Genomic DNA, 10927 nt, shown 5'->3' on the forward strand with positions numbered 1-10927 from the left:
GCTATTAAGCATTGTTCTTGAAGAATGTATAGCAGCTGCCAGTCAGCTAGTCAAGTGTTACTCTGTGAAATCCACTTGAGAAGCAGCACACTTAGTCCAGTGACTGGCAAGCAATGAATGCCTCATAACAATAATTTCCCTTGAGGTTCATATCAGAGAATTCATTGATCAATTGATTAGTGTGTGCACAGCATGAAATGGTTACATATTTTACATAAATATTTTTCTCACTGATGCCCTGAGAGCTTTGATAAAATTGTATCAAATAACACTTATATGCTGATGTCAGGTGAATTTTCCTATATCTGTGAGACTGGTTGTATTCTTATCGTTCGAAGAGGAAAAATAAATTGTTTACTGAGAACACATTTTTTATCTGCATGCAACTTTATATAAGATGCAGGATTTATCTTTCAAATATATTGCAAGAAATATAGAATTCTTTAGTTTCTGTACAGCTGTGGGAAGAATGAAATATGTTTTACTTTTCATTGATAATCCAGGGTCGCGTTTTCCTTCTCCTATCTTTTTCATAATATTTTACTTTCATGATACAACAGCACAACACAATTGCCTTCGTACTGAGCTTAAACCATTTGATAGTTCTTTCAAGTGTATTTATTGGAATCTAATCTGTCATCAGCTGTTACTTAGTGTAGTAATCTCGCCATGGCCAGTCTTCCAACACCATGCCCTTTTATTTACATAACGGGAAAAAACCCTGCTGCAGCTTACAGCACACAAGTCCAAGCCCAGGGACCTACAAAATACCGACCCAGGTTGAATAATAATAATAATTTACATTAACACTACAATGAAGTTACAGTGAAAATCCCTTAGTCGCCATATTCTGGCGCCTGTTCGGGTGCACGGAGGGAGAATTCAGAATGCCCAAATTACCGAACAGCACGTCTTTCGGGACTTGTGGGAGGAAACCAGAGCACCCGGGGGAAACCCACGCAGGCACAGGGAGAATGTGCAGATTCCACACGGACAGTGATCCAAGCCGGGAATCGAATCTGGGACCCTGGATCCGTGAAGCAACTGTGCTAACCACTGTGCTACTGTGCTGCCCATGATCGCATGAGGGACGTGCATCTTGGCTCTGTACATCTAATCACCCAGCTTGGTAATGTTGGGCAGAAAAATCTCCTGTATTCTGAGGCATGGGCTACTAAGGCAGAATTCTGAATGTATATAAGTTAACTCCAACTGGATTTGGCAACTGGTTGTTCTGTTGCAGATGTTATCCTGCTTGACTGCACAGATATAACAAGCCCACTCCTCCACACACCTAGCCAAACTTCCCAAGGTATTTTGGACAGATTGAAATGCATGCCACAGACAATCCTGCTCAAAGAGCAATCTCCTTTCAACTCCATCCTATTTGACAGACAAGCATTGTGCAGCTTGGATGCAGATTTTGCTGTGTGGCGACCTTTCAGTTCTAGTGTGATGGTATTTTCCCATCTAAACCACAGTGCTGTGATAAATTGTGACCATGCATGTAAACAAAGGGTTGTAATGATGTCTAGATATTTTAAATAGAACAGGGGAACCAGAGTAATAGGTTATTAAAGGTTACTTTGAAGAAAGCCTTTGTGGCATGCAAGATAGCTGATTTGGCAAGATACCTGATATTGGAAGCTATTGTATACCTTGACAATTTTCCTCGAGTGTGACATTTTCTTTCATGGATGCATCGTGGTTTTATTGACAGGAGTCACAAGGTTACATAGAATTTAAGGCATTGAAACAGGTCATTTGACTGAACTGGCACATTTCAGTCTCCAAAGCATCTTCCTGCTCTGTTAGGCATTTGCTGCTAGCTTGTTGCGCTGTTGATCCTGTGAAAAGTACCCTTCAGAGCTAAAGAGGATAGTTATTTTTTCCCTAGAAAGATGTGGAAGCTCAGCCATTGAGTATGCTCAAGACAGAAATCATCAAGGGATATGGGTAGTGCAGGAAAATAGCTTAGGAAATCAACTACGATCCTGAATGACAGAGTAAGCTTGAAGGGTTGAATAACCTGCTCCAACTCCTATTCCCTATGTTCCTAGCCTTGACCAGCATGAATTCCAGTGTACCAAATCTGACTGTATGTGGGTAAATATTCCGATGATGGAAGAATTTCGTAATTTCTTCTTTTATCTTCTGGACAGCAGAGGGCAGTAGAGCGGAACTGCTGATTGGTGTTGCAAGGGAAATTTGCATACCTCCGTCGTGGTCACCCTAATTTGAAGGTAGTTTGTGGAGGAGCTGTTGTCAAGTGACACTTAAACATGAAACACTTCTTCAGTGTTTCCCTCCCTACCCCCTCCTCGAACCAAAAAAAAACAACCGCTGTGAAGATCAAGAGGAAGGCTCGAGGTCAGTGACTGGTAAATAGTGTTTCTGTTTTCTTTTCATTGGTATATTGATATATTTTTTTCTTCGTTGTTTATTTATTTATTTAATTATTTTTGGTAAATTGTAATTGTTGAAGTTAACCGAAGGTTTAAGACATGGCAGGAGATCTCAGACCCGTGTCATGCTCCTCGTGTGCGATGTGGGAGCTCAGGGACACGGCCACTGTCCCTGGCTCCTTCACGGGCAAGAAGTGTGTCCAGTTGCAGCTCCTGGTAGACCGCTTGACGGCTCTGGAGCTGCGGGTGGACTCACTTTGGAGCATCCGCGATGCTGAGGACGTCGTGGATAGCACGTTTAGCGAGTTGGTCACACCGCAGGTGAAAGGTACTGAGGGAGATAGAAAATGGGTGACCAAAAGACATAACAAGAGTAGGAAGGAAGTGCAGGTGTCCTCTGCGATCATCTCCCTGCAAAACAGATATACCGCTTTGGATACTGTTGAGGGAGATGGCTCACCAGGGGAAGGCAGCAGCAGCCAGGTTCATGGCACCATGGCTGGCTCTGCTGCACAGCTGGGCAGGAAGAAGAATGGCAGGGCTACAGTGATAGGGGACTCAATTGTAAGGGGAATAGACAGGCGGTTCTGCGGACGCAATCGAGACTCCAGGATGGTATGTTGCCTCCCTGGTGCAAGGGACAAGGATGTCTCGGAGCGGTTGCAGGACATTCTGGGGGGGGAGGGTGAACAGCCAGCTGTCGTGCTGCACATAGGCATCAATGATATAGGTAAAAAACGGGATGAGGTCCTACAAGCTGAATTTAGGGAGTTAGTAGTTAAACTAAAAAGTAGGACCTCAAAGGTAGTAATCTCAGGATTTCTACCAGTGCCACGAGCTTGTCAGAGTAGGAATGTCAGGATAGATAGGATGAATGCGTGGCTCGAGAGATGGTGCAAGAGGGAGGGATTCAAATTCCTGGGACATTGGAACCGCTTCTGGGGGAGGTGGCAGCGGTACAAACCGGACCGTCTGCACCTGGACAGGACTGGAACCGATGTCCTAGGGGGGGTATTTGCTCGAGCTGTTGGGGAGAGTTTAAACTAATGTGGCAGGGGGATGGGAACCAATGCAGGAAGTTGGAAGGTAGTAAAACAGGGACAGAAACAAAAGGCAGTAAGGGGGAAAGTGTAAGGCAGAGAAGCCAGAGTCAAAAATCAAAAAGGGCGACAGTACAAGGTACAGTGACTGAGGGGAGCTCAGTGAATAGGACCAGGAATACTAAAAGGAATAAAACGGGAAGTGAAAACATTAATGGTAAGCGACGCGGCAGGTTGTTACATGAAGATATGGGTTCAACGACAAGGAAAATTAGGAGAAAGGTTAAGAGGAAATATAACTTAGGAGAGCTTACTGATCAAGGTGTTAAGATTCAAAACAGAGGTAAAAAAGCCAACATAAGTGTACTTTATCTGAATGCTCGTAGTATTCGGAATAAGGTAAATGAGTTGATGGCGCAAATCATCGTGAATGACTATGATTTAGTGGCCATTACTGAAACATGATTAAAGGATGGTCACGACTGGGAGTTAAATATCCGAGGGTATCAAACTATTCGGAAGGACAGAGTGGATGGTAAGGGAGGTGGTGTAGCTCTGTTATTTAAGGATGACATCCGGGCAACAGTAAGGGATGACATCGGTGCTATGGAGGATAAGGTTGAATCCATTTGGGTGGGAATCAAGAATAGTAAGGCGAAAAAGTCACTGATAGGAGTAGTCTATAGGCCACCAAATAGTAACATTATGGTGGGGAGGCAATAAACAAAGAAATAACTGATGCATGTAGAAATGGTACAGCAGTTATCATGGGGGATTTTAATCTACATGTCGATTGGTTTAACCAGGTCGGTCAAGGCAGCCTTGAGGAGGAGTTTATAGAATGTATCCGCGATAGTTTCCTCGAACAGTATGTAATGGAACCTACGAGGGAACAAGCGGTCCTAGATCTGGTCCTGTGTAATGAGACAGGATTGATTCAGGATCTCATAGTTAGGGATCCTCTACGAAGGATTTCTACCAGTGGTGGAATTTAAAATACAGATGGAGGGTGAGAAAGTAAAATCACGCACTTGTGTTTTGTGCTTAAACAAAGGAGATTACAATGGGATGAGAGAAGAACTAGCTAAGGTAGACTGGGAGCAAAGACTTTATGGTGAAACAGTTGAGGACCAGTGGAGAACCTTCCAAGTGATTTTTCACAGTGCTCAGCAAAGGTTTATACCAACAAAAAGGAAGGACGGTAAAAAGAGGGAAAGTCGACCGTGGATATCTAAGGAAATAAGGGAGAGTATCAAATTGAAGGAAAAAACATGCAAAGCAGCAAAGATCAGTGGGAGACTAGAGGACTGGGAAATCTTTAGGGGGCAACAGAAAGCTACTAAAAAAGCTATAAAGAAGAGTAAGATAGATTATGAGAGTAAACTTGCTCAGAATATAAAAACAGATAGTAAACGTTTCTACAAATATATAAACCAAAAAAGAGTCACTAAGGTAAATATTGGTCCATTAGAGGATGAGAAGGGAGATTTAATAATGGGAGATGAGGAAATGGCTGAGGAATTGAACAAGTTTTTTGGGTCGGTCTTCACAGTGGAAGACACAAATAACATGCCAGTGACTGATGGAAATGAGGCTATGACAGGTGAGGACCTTGAGAGGATTGTTATCACCAAGGAGGTAGTGATGGGCAAGCTAATGGGGCTAAAGGTAGACAAGTCTCCTGGACCTGATGGAATGCATCCCAGAGTGCTAAAAGAGATGGCTAGGGAAATTGCAAATGCACTAGTGATCATTTACCAAAATTCACTAGACTCTGGGGTGGTCCCGGTGGATTGGAAATTAGCAAACGTGACACCACTTTTTTAAAAAGGAGGTAGGCAGAAAGCGGGTAATTATAGGCCAGTGAGCTTAACTTCGGTAGTAGGGAAGATGCTGGAATCTATCATCAAGGAAGAAATAGCAAGGCATCTGGATGGAAATTGTCCCATTGGGCAGATGCAGCGTGGGTTCATAAAGGGCAGGTCGTGCCTAACTAATTTAGTGGAATTGTTTGAGGACATTAACAGTGTGGTAGATAACGGGGAGCCAATGGATGTGGTATATCTGGATTTCGAGAAAGCCTTTGACAAGGTGCCACATAAAAGGTTACTGCATAAGATAAAGATGCATGGCATTAAGGGGAAAGTAGTAGCATGGATAGAGGATTGGTTAATTAATAGAAAGCAAAGAGTGGGGATTAATGGGTGTTTCTCTGGTTGGCAATCAGTAGCTAGTGGTGTCCCTCAGGGATCAGTGTTGGGCCCACAACTGTTCACAATTTACATAGATGATTTGGAGTTGGGGACCAAGGGCAATGTGTCCAAGTTTGCAGACGACACTAATATAAGTGGGAAAGCAAAAAGTGCAGAGGATACTGGAAGTCTGCAGAGGGATTTGGATAGGCTAAGTGAATGGGCTAGGGTCTGGCAGATGGAATACAATGTTGACAAATGTGAGATTATCCATTTTCGTAGGAATAACAGCAAAAGGGATTATTATTTAAATGATAAAATATTAAAACATGCTGCTGTGCAGAGAGACCTGGGTGTGCTAGTGCATGAGTCGCAAAAAGTTGGTTTACAGGTGCAACAGGTGATTAAGAAGGCAAATGGAATTTTGTCCTTCATTGCTAGAGGGATGGAGTTCAAGACTAGGGAGGTTATGCTGTAATTGTATAAGGTGTTAGTGAGGCCACACCTGGAGTATTGTGTTCAGTTTTGGTCTCCTTACTTGAGAAAGGACATACTGGCACTGGAGGGTGTGCAGAGGAGATTCACTAGGTTAATCCCAGAGCTGAAGGGGATGGATTACAAGGAGAGGTTGAGTAGACTGGGACTGTACTCGTTGGAATTTAGAAGGATGAGGGGGGATCTTATAGAAACATATAAGATTATGAAGGGAATAGATAGGATAGATGCGGGCAGGTTGTTTCCACTGGCGGGTGAAAGCAGAACTAGGGGGCATAGCCTCAAAATAAGGGGAAGTAGATTTAGGACTGAGTTTGGGAGGAACTTCTTCACCCAAAGGGTTGTGAATCTATGGAATTCCTTGCCCAGTGAAGCAGTAGAGGCTCCTTCATTAAATGTTTTTAATATAAAGATAGATAGTTTTTTGAAGAATAAAGGGATTAAGGGTTATGGTGTTCGGGCCGGAAAGTGGAGCTGAGTCCACAAAAGATCAGCCATGATCTCATTGAATGGTGGAGCAGGCTCGAGGGGCCAGATGGCCTACTCCTGCTCCTAGTTCTTATGTTCTTAGATAACAGTTTATAAGGTTGATGGAGCCCAAAAGTCCTGTCAGCTATGTTTGTCCTCTGAACACTTCCTCAAGTTGCTTGTTTTGCTGGTAGTTCGCAGGGAATGTGTAATCTATTCAAATGCTGAACATGAGGAGAAGGCATCAGGAGCGCTCACATACATTCTTGTTGCCCACAAGTCTGTGCTTGTTACTTTTTTGTTCTAAAATAGTACCATCCTGCAAGAGTATAGAATTAAAGATGTGGGTGTGACTTTCTGTGATGGTGCAATGATTAATTCCATTGCTGGATATATGTTACAGAGCCATGCAATCCAGCCAAGTCCCAATTTTTGGTAATTCACTTGGGCCTGAACTTGTGTTTCACTGTGTGCCGGATGGGCAGACCCAGAAGGGGATGTAAGGACCTTTCCTAACCAACACCGGCAGCTAACAGCAATCATGCTCTGGCTGGCCAATTAACAGAGGGCCAGCATGAAACCCATTCACTGAGATGGCCAATGCTATCAGGGATGTAGGAGCAGGGCGGGATTCTGCATGAAGCCAGGTGTAGGCGGGAGGTTTAGAAGGACACAAGGATGGACATTAGAAAAACCGAAGGAACAATTTACAAGTTTGTGCAGTGGCTGGACCTTCTTCAGAGACAGACAACATTTGCTATCCTGCAGCACAACAGCACCAACTGGTGAAGGGATCTTAGGTATGGCAGCCAGATGACAAAGCTAGGTTAGTGGCAATGGAAATGTCTGTACACAAATAGCCCCTCGCTTCTCTGATGACTGCTTGCAGGTCCTCCTGCAAGCAGTTAGTGATCGACAGGATATACTGCTGCCATGTGATGGTAAGAGGAAGCCTCCAGATATAACCAAGAAAGCCTGGGCAATAAGGAGCAGCCGTAGGACCTGGGTGCAGTGTTGGAAGAGGGTGAATGCAAGGGTGAACCAGGAAACCCATTTGCATGTTAAATGAATGCATATGTATTTGTATATGTGTGGGCATGCATTTGGTGGAGCTGGAATGTGTTCTGCAATCGGCTCCAGGTGCAAAGGAGACTTATGCTTAACAAGGCTGATAAGGACTAGTTTGGATTACAGGCGTGCCTACAGAAGAGAGAAGTTCTGTGATGTGTTGGGCATGCAATACAGTGATGGTGGGGAGAATCATGTAAACTTCAGCCAAATAGAGGAGGAACTCACGAATATGCTCTTATCTTCACAGGAGAGGAGGAAGAACAATGTGGTGGAACGCAGCCGTATAGGTGATAGAGTTCCAAATCTAGCAGTGCTGACACCATTGCAGGAGATTTTGGCATTGGCTTGCAAGCAGGGAGCGAGGAGGGGAGTGCCAGGGTGCCGGGATGGCAGTGCCAAGGTGCCAAAGGGTGAGCCAGCTGATCTGGATCATGCCCAGTGAGAGTGAGATGCAGATCACGATGTCTCGTGAGATTTCTTTGTAGCTCGCGAGACATTTTGAACGTTATGAATCATGTGAGAGGCAGGCACGACAAGCCGCTAAATCATGACCTTTATCCTTAACAAGACAACTATGCACCTTGAAACTTCAGGTGGAAAAAATCCTGACTTCCACTGAGCCTGGACAGTTAAGTTGCAAGTTTTATGATATCTTGTGTTCTAGATCCTGTGTTAGCCCATTGGGTACCGTGCAGAGACTTGGCACCTAATATTGATGAGCACACATGGGGTAGTATACAGGATTATGCCAATAAAACTTTGGTACACAATAGAATGGAGGAGACTCAGTTCAAGATACTCTACCGCTTGCATATCACACCGGGTTTGGGACACAGGTTTGATCCTGTTGCATATCCGATGTGCATAGAGTACCTGGTAGTCGCAGGTGATTATATACATTGTGTATGGACCTGTGCCAGGATTCAATCCTACTGGGCTGGTGTGGTTAAGGAGCCTGAGAGGATATTTGATAGAACTTTAGAATTTGATCCTTTCCTAATTCTGGGCCCTTTGAACCACGTTCTGAAAGCTCCTTCCATGGTCAACAAATCATAGTATTGGATTCCGACCTGAAGTTTCTTTTCCAGCAGTAGAGGCGATACCACTGCACCACAAGGCTTCTAAATGTACTGTGGTACCATGGCACAGTGAGGCAGAGGGCACAGTAAAGTTTAGGGGAGGCATCTGCATTCTGTAAGATGGTATGCTAAAGTGTAAGTAAGATTGGTAAGTAATTAGGGGTGATATTGGCAGGGAGGAGGTGGTCCCAGAAAGTCAGTACAGTGGCATAGTGGGCTAGCATTACTGCCTCACGACACCAGGGACCCGGTTCAATTCTGGTCTGCCTGAGGTAACTGTCTGCCTGGGGTTTGCACGTTCTCCCTGCATCTGCATGGGTTTCCTCTGGGTGCTCCAGTTTCATGCCACAACCTAAAGATGTGCAGGTTAAGTGAGGTTATGGGGTCATAGGGATAGAGTGGCGGGGTGGCCTAGGTAGTATGCTCTTTTGGAGGGTCGGTGCAGACTTGATGGGCCGGATGGCCTCGATTTGCACTGTTGGAATTCTATAGTTCTATGGTCAGGATGCATGTGGCCTCTAGAAGGAGAGAGGTCAGATCGACAAAAGCCAAGGGTCATAAATGTTAAAGGGTTTGGGGCAGAAGAGGAATACCAATATGAACAATAACAAGTTCAAGAGTGACAGGCGGAGACTGGCTGGTGATAGGAGAAAGAGGAATTAGGAGGCTATAGGATTGGAGGGATCAGGTGGATGACAGAGAGCGGTTGGAGGCGGGACTCCTTGACAAAGGTGAACAGCACCATTGTTGATCTCACCTGACAATGGTGCAGTTTGAAAAACAAGGTAGAGAAAAATGCAGTCAGCGAGGACTTTCACAGCTTGTTGTTGGAGTTCAGCACAGCAATTCGCGGCTGATTGAAGGGGCTCACTAGAACTGTCCTGCTCAAATCATGGAGAGCATGGCTCAGCTGAGTGCTGGACTCGAGGGTCTGATGTAATGAATGAGCTTATCATCTTTTCTGAAGATGTCCATTCAGACAAAAATCTATTAAGTTGTTGCAGTGCATCTGGTCTTCCAGAGGAATGTCAGAATAGGTTTAGGATCAAAACATCATGGTCACACCTGCTGTGCAGAGACAGCAGGGGACCTACAATGTTCCCTGTGCACTGGTCATGGCATTTGAGGCACTATGCTTGCAGTCAGGGCATAAGTGCAAGAGTTCGGCATAATAATTATTCCCCAGGCCACTGGAGGACAAACACCACAACATTAACTGTGGCTCCTAGAACTTGGATCTTCTGACACTCAAGGAAAGCTTTGTCGTGACTGCGCCTGAAGTGAAAGCTCAGCCACCTGTCACCATCCAAGATGTTATCATCTTCAAAGGGGGACATTGGTGTCACGTGCAGACTGAGGTAAAGTCAAAGGATAAGGATTGGATTCCTGCTTTTCATATGCAGGGAGAACATTTCTCCGGAACTACTATTGATTGCTCAATTGTAAGTGTTCACAGGAACAAGGCAGAGTAGAGAATGCAGGCTGCAGAAAACACTTTGTTTAGAATGAGGGGGAGAGGGGCTGGTGGTCAAATGGCACTGCTCAAGGAAGACCAAAGCCCTGAGAAACATAAGCTAGTTATGCCCCAGGAAGGCCCAGATGCCAACGAACATTTTTGCCTAGGGATCCTTCCGTGGCGTGTCTCAGCGGTAACCACTGCTGCCTCAACGCTAGAGACCTTGGTTAAATTCCAGCCTTGGGTGACTGTCTGGAGTCTGTACGTTCTCCCCGTGTCTGTGTCAGTTTCCTCCAAATGCGCCGGTTTCCTCTCACAGTCCAAAGATGTACAGGTTAGGTGGATCGGTCATGCTAAATTGGTCTTTAATGTCCAAATGTTTAGATGGGGTTACTGGGTTATGGGTTAGGGTGGGGGGGTGGGCCTAGATAGCGTGCTCTTTCGGAGGGTTGGTGGAGACTCAATGGGAAATCTGAGTCTCAGATTGCCCATTGCACTGTAGGGATTCCATGATCTGAGGCTTTCTGCGATCACAGCATACCATTGACGATACATACGTGGCTTTGAGAGCTCCCTGGCAGCAGGCTGCGAGATTCATTAATGTAAAATAATTTCTCTCTCTCAACATCCAGCTATTCTGTGGACCCCCCCCCCCCCCCCCACACACCCATGGGACATTGCCCCAGTCCCGTGAGGGTCACCCCGGCCACACGCCGCTTTC

This window comes from Scyliorhinus torazame, chromosome 6, assembly GCF_047496885.1.
Source record: "Scyliorhinus torazame isolate Kashiwa2021f chromosome 6, sScyTor2.1, whole genome shotgun sequence".
NCBI classification, from domain to species: Eukaryota; Metazoa; Chordata; class Chondrichthyes; order Carcharhiniformes; family Scyliorhinidae; genus Scyliorhinus; species Scyliorhinus torazame.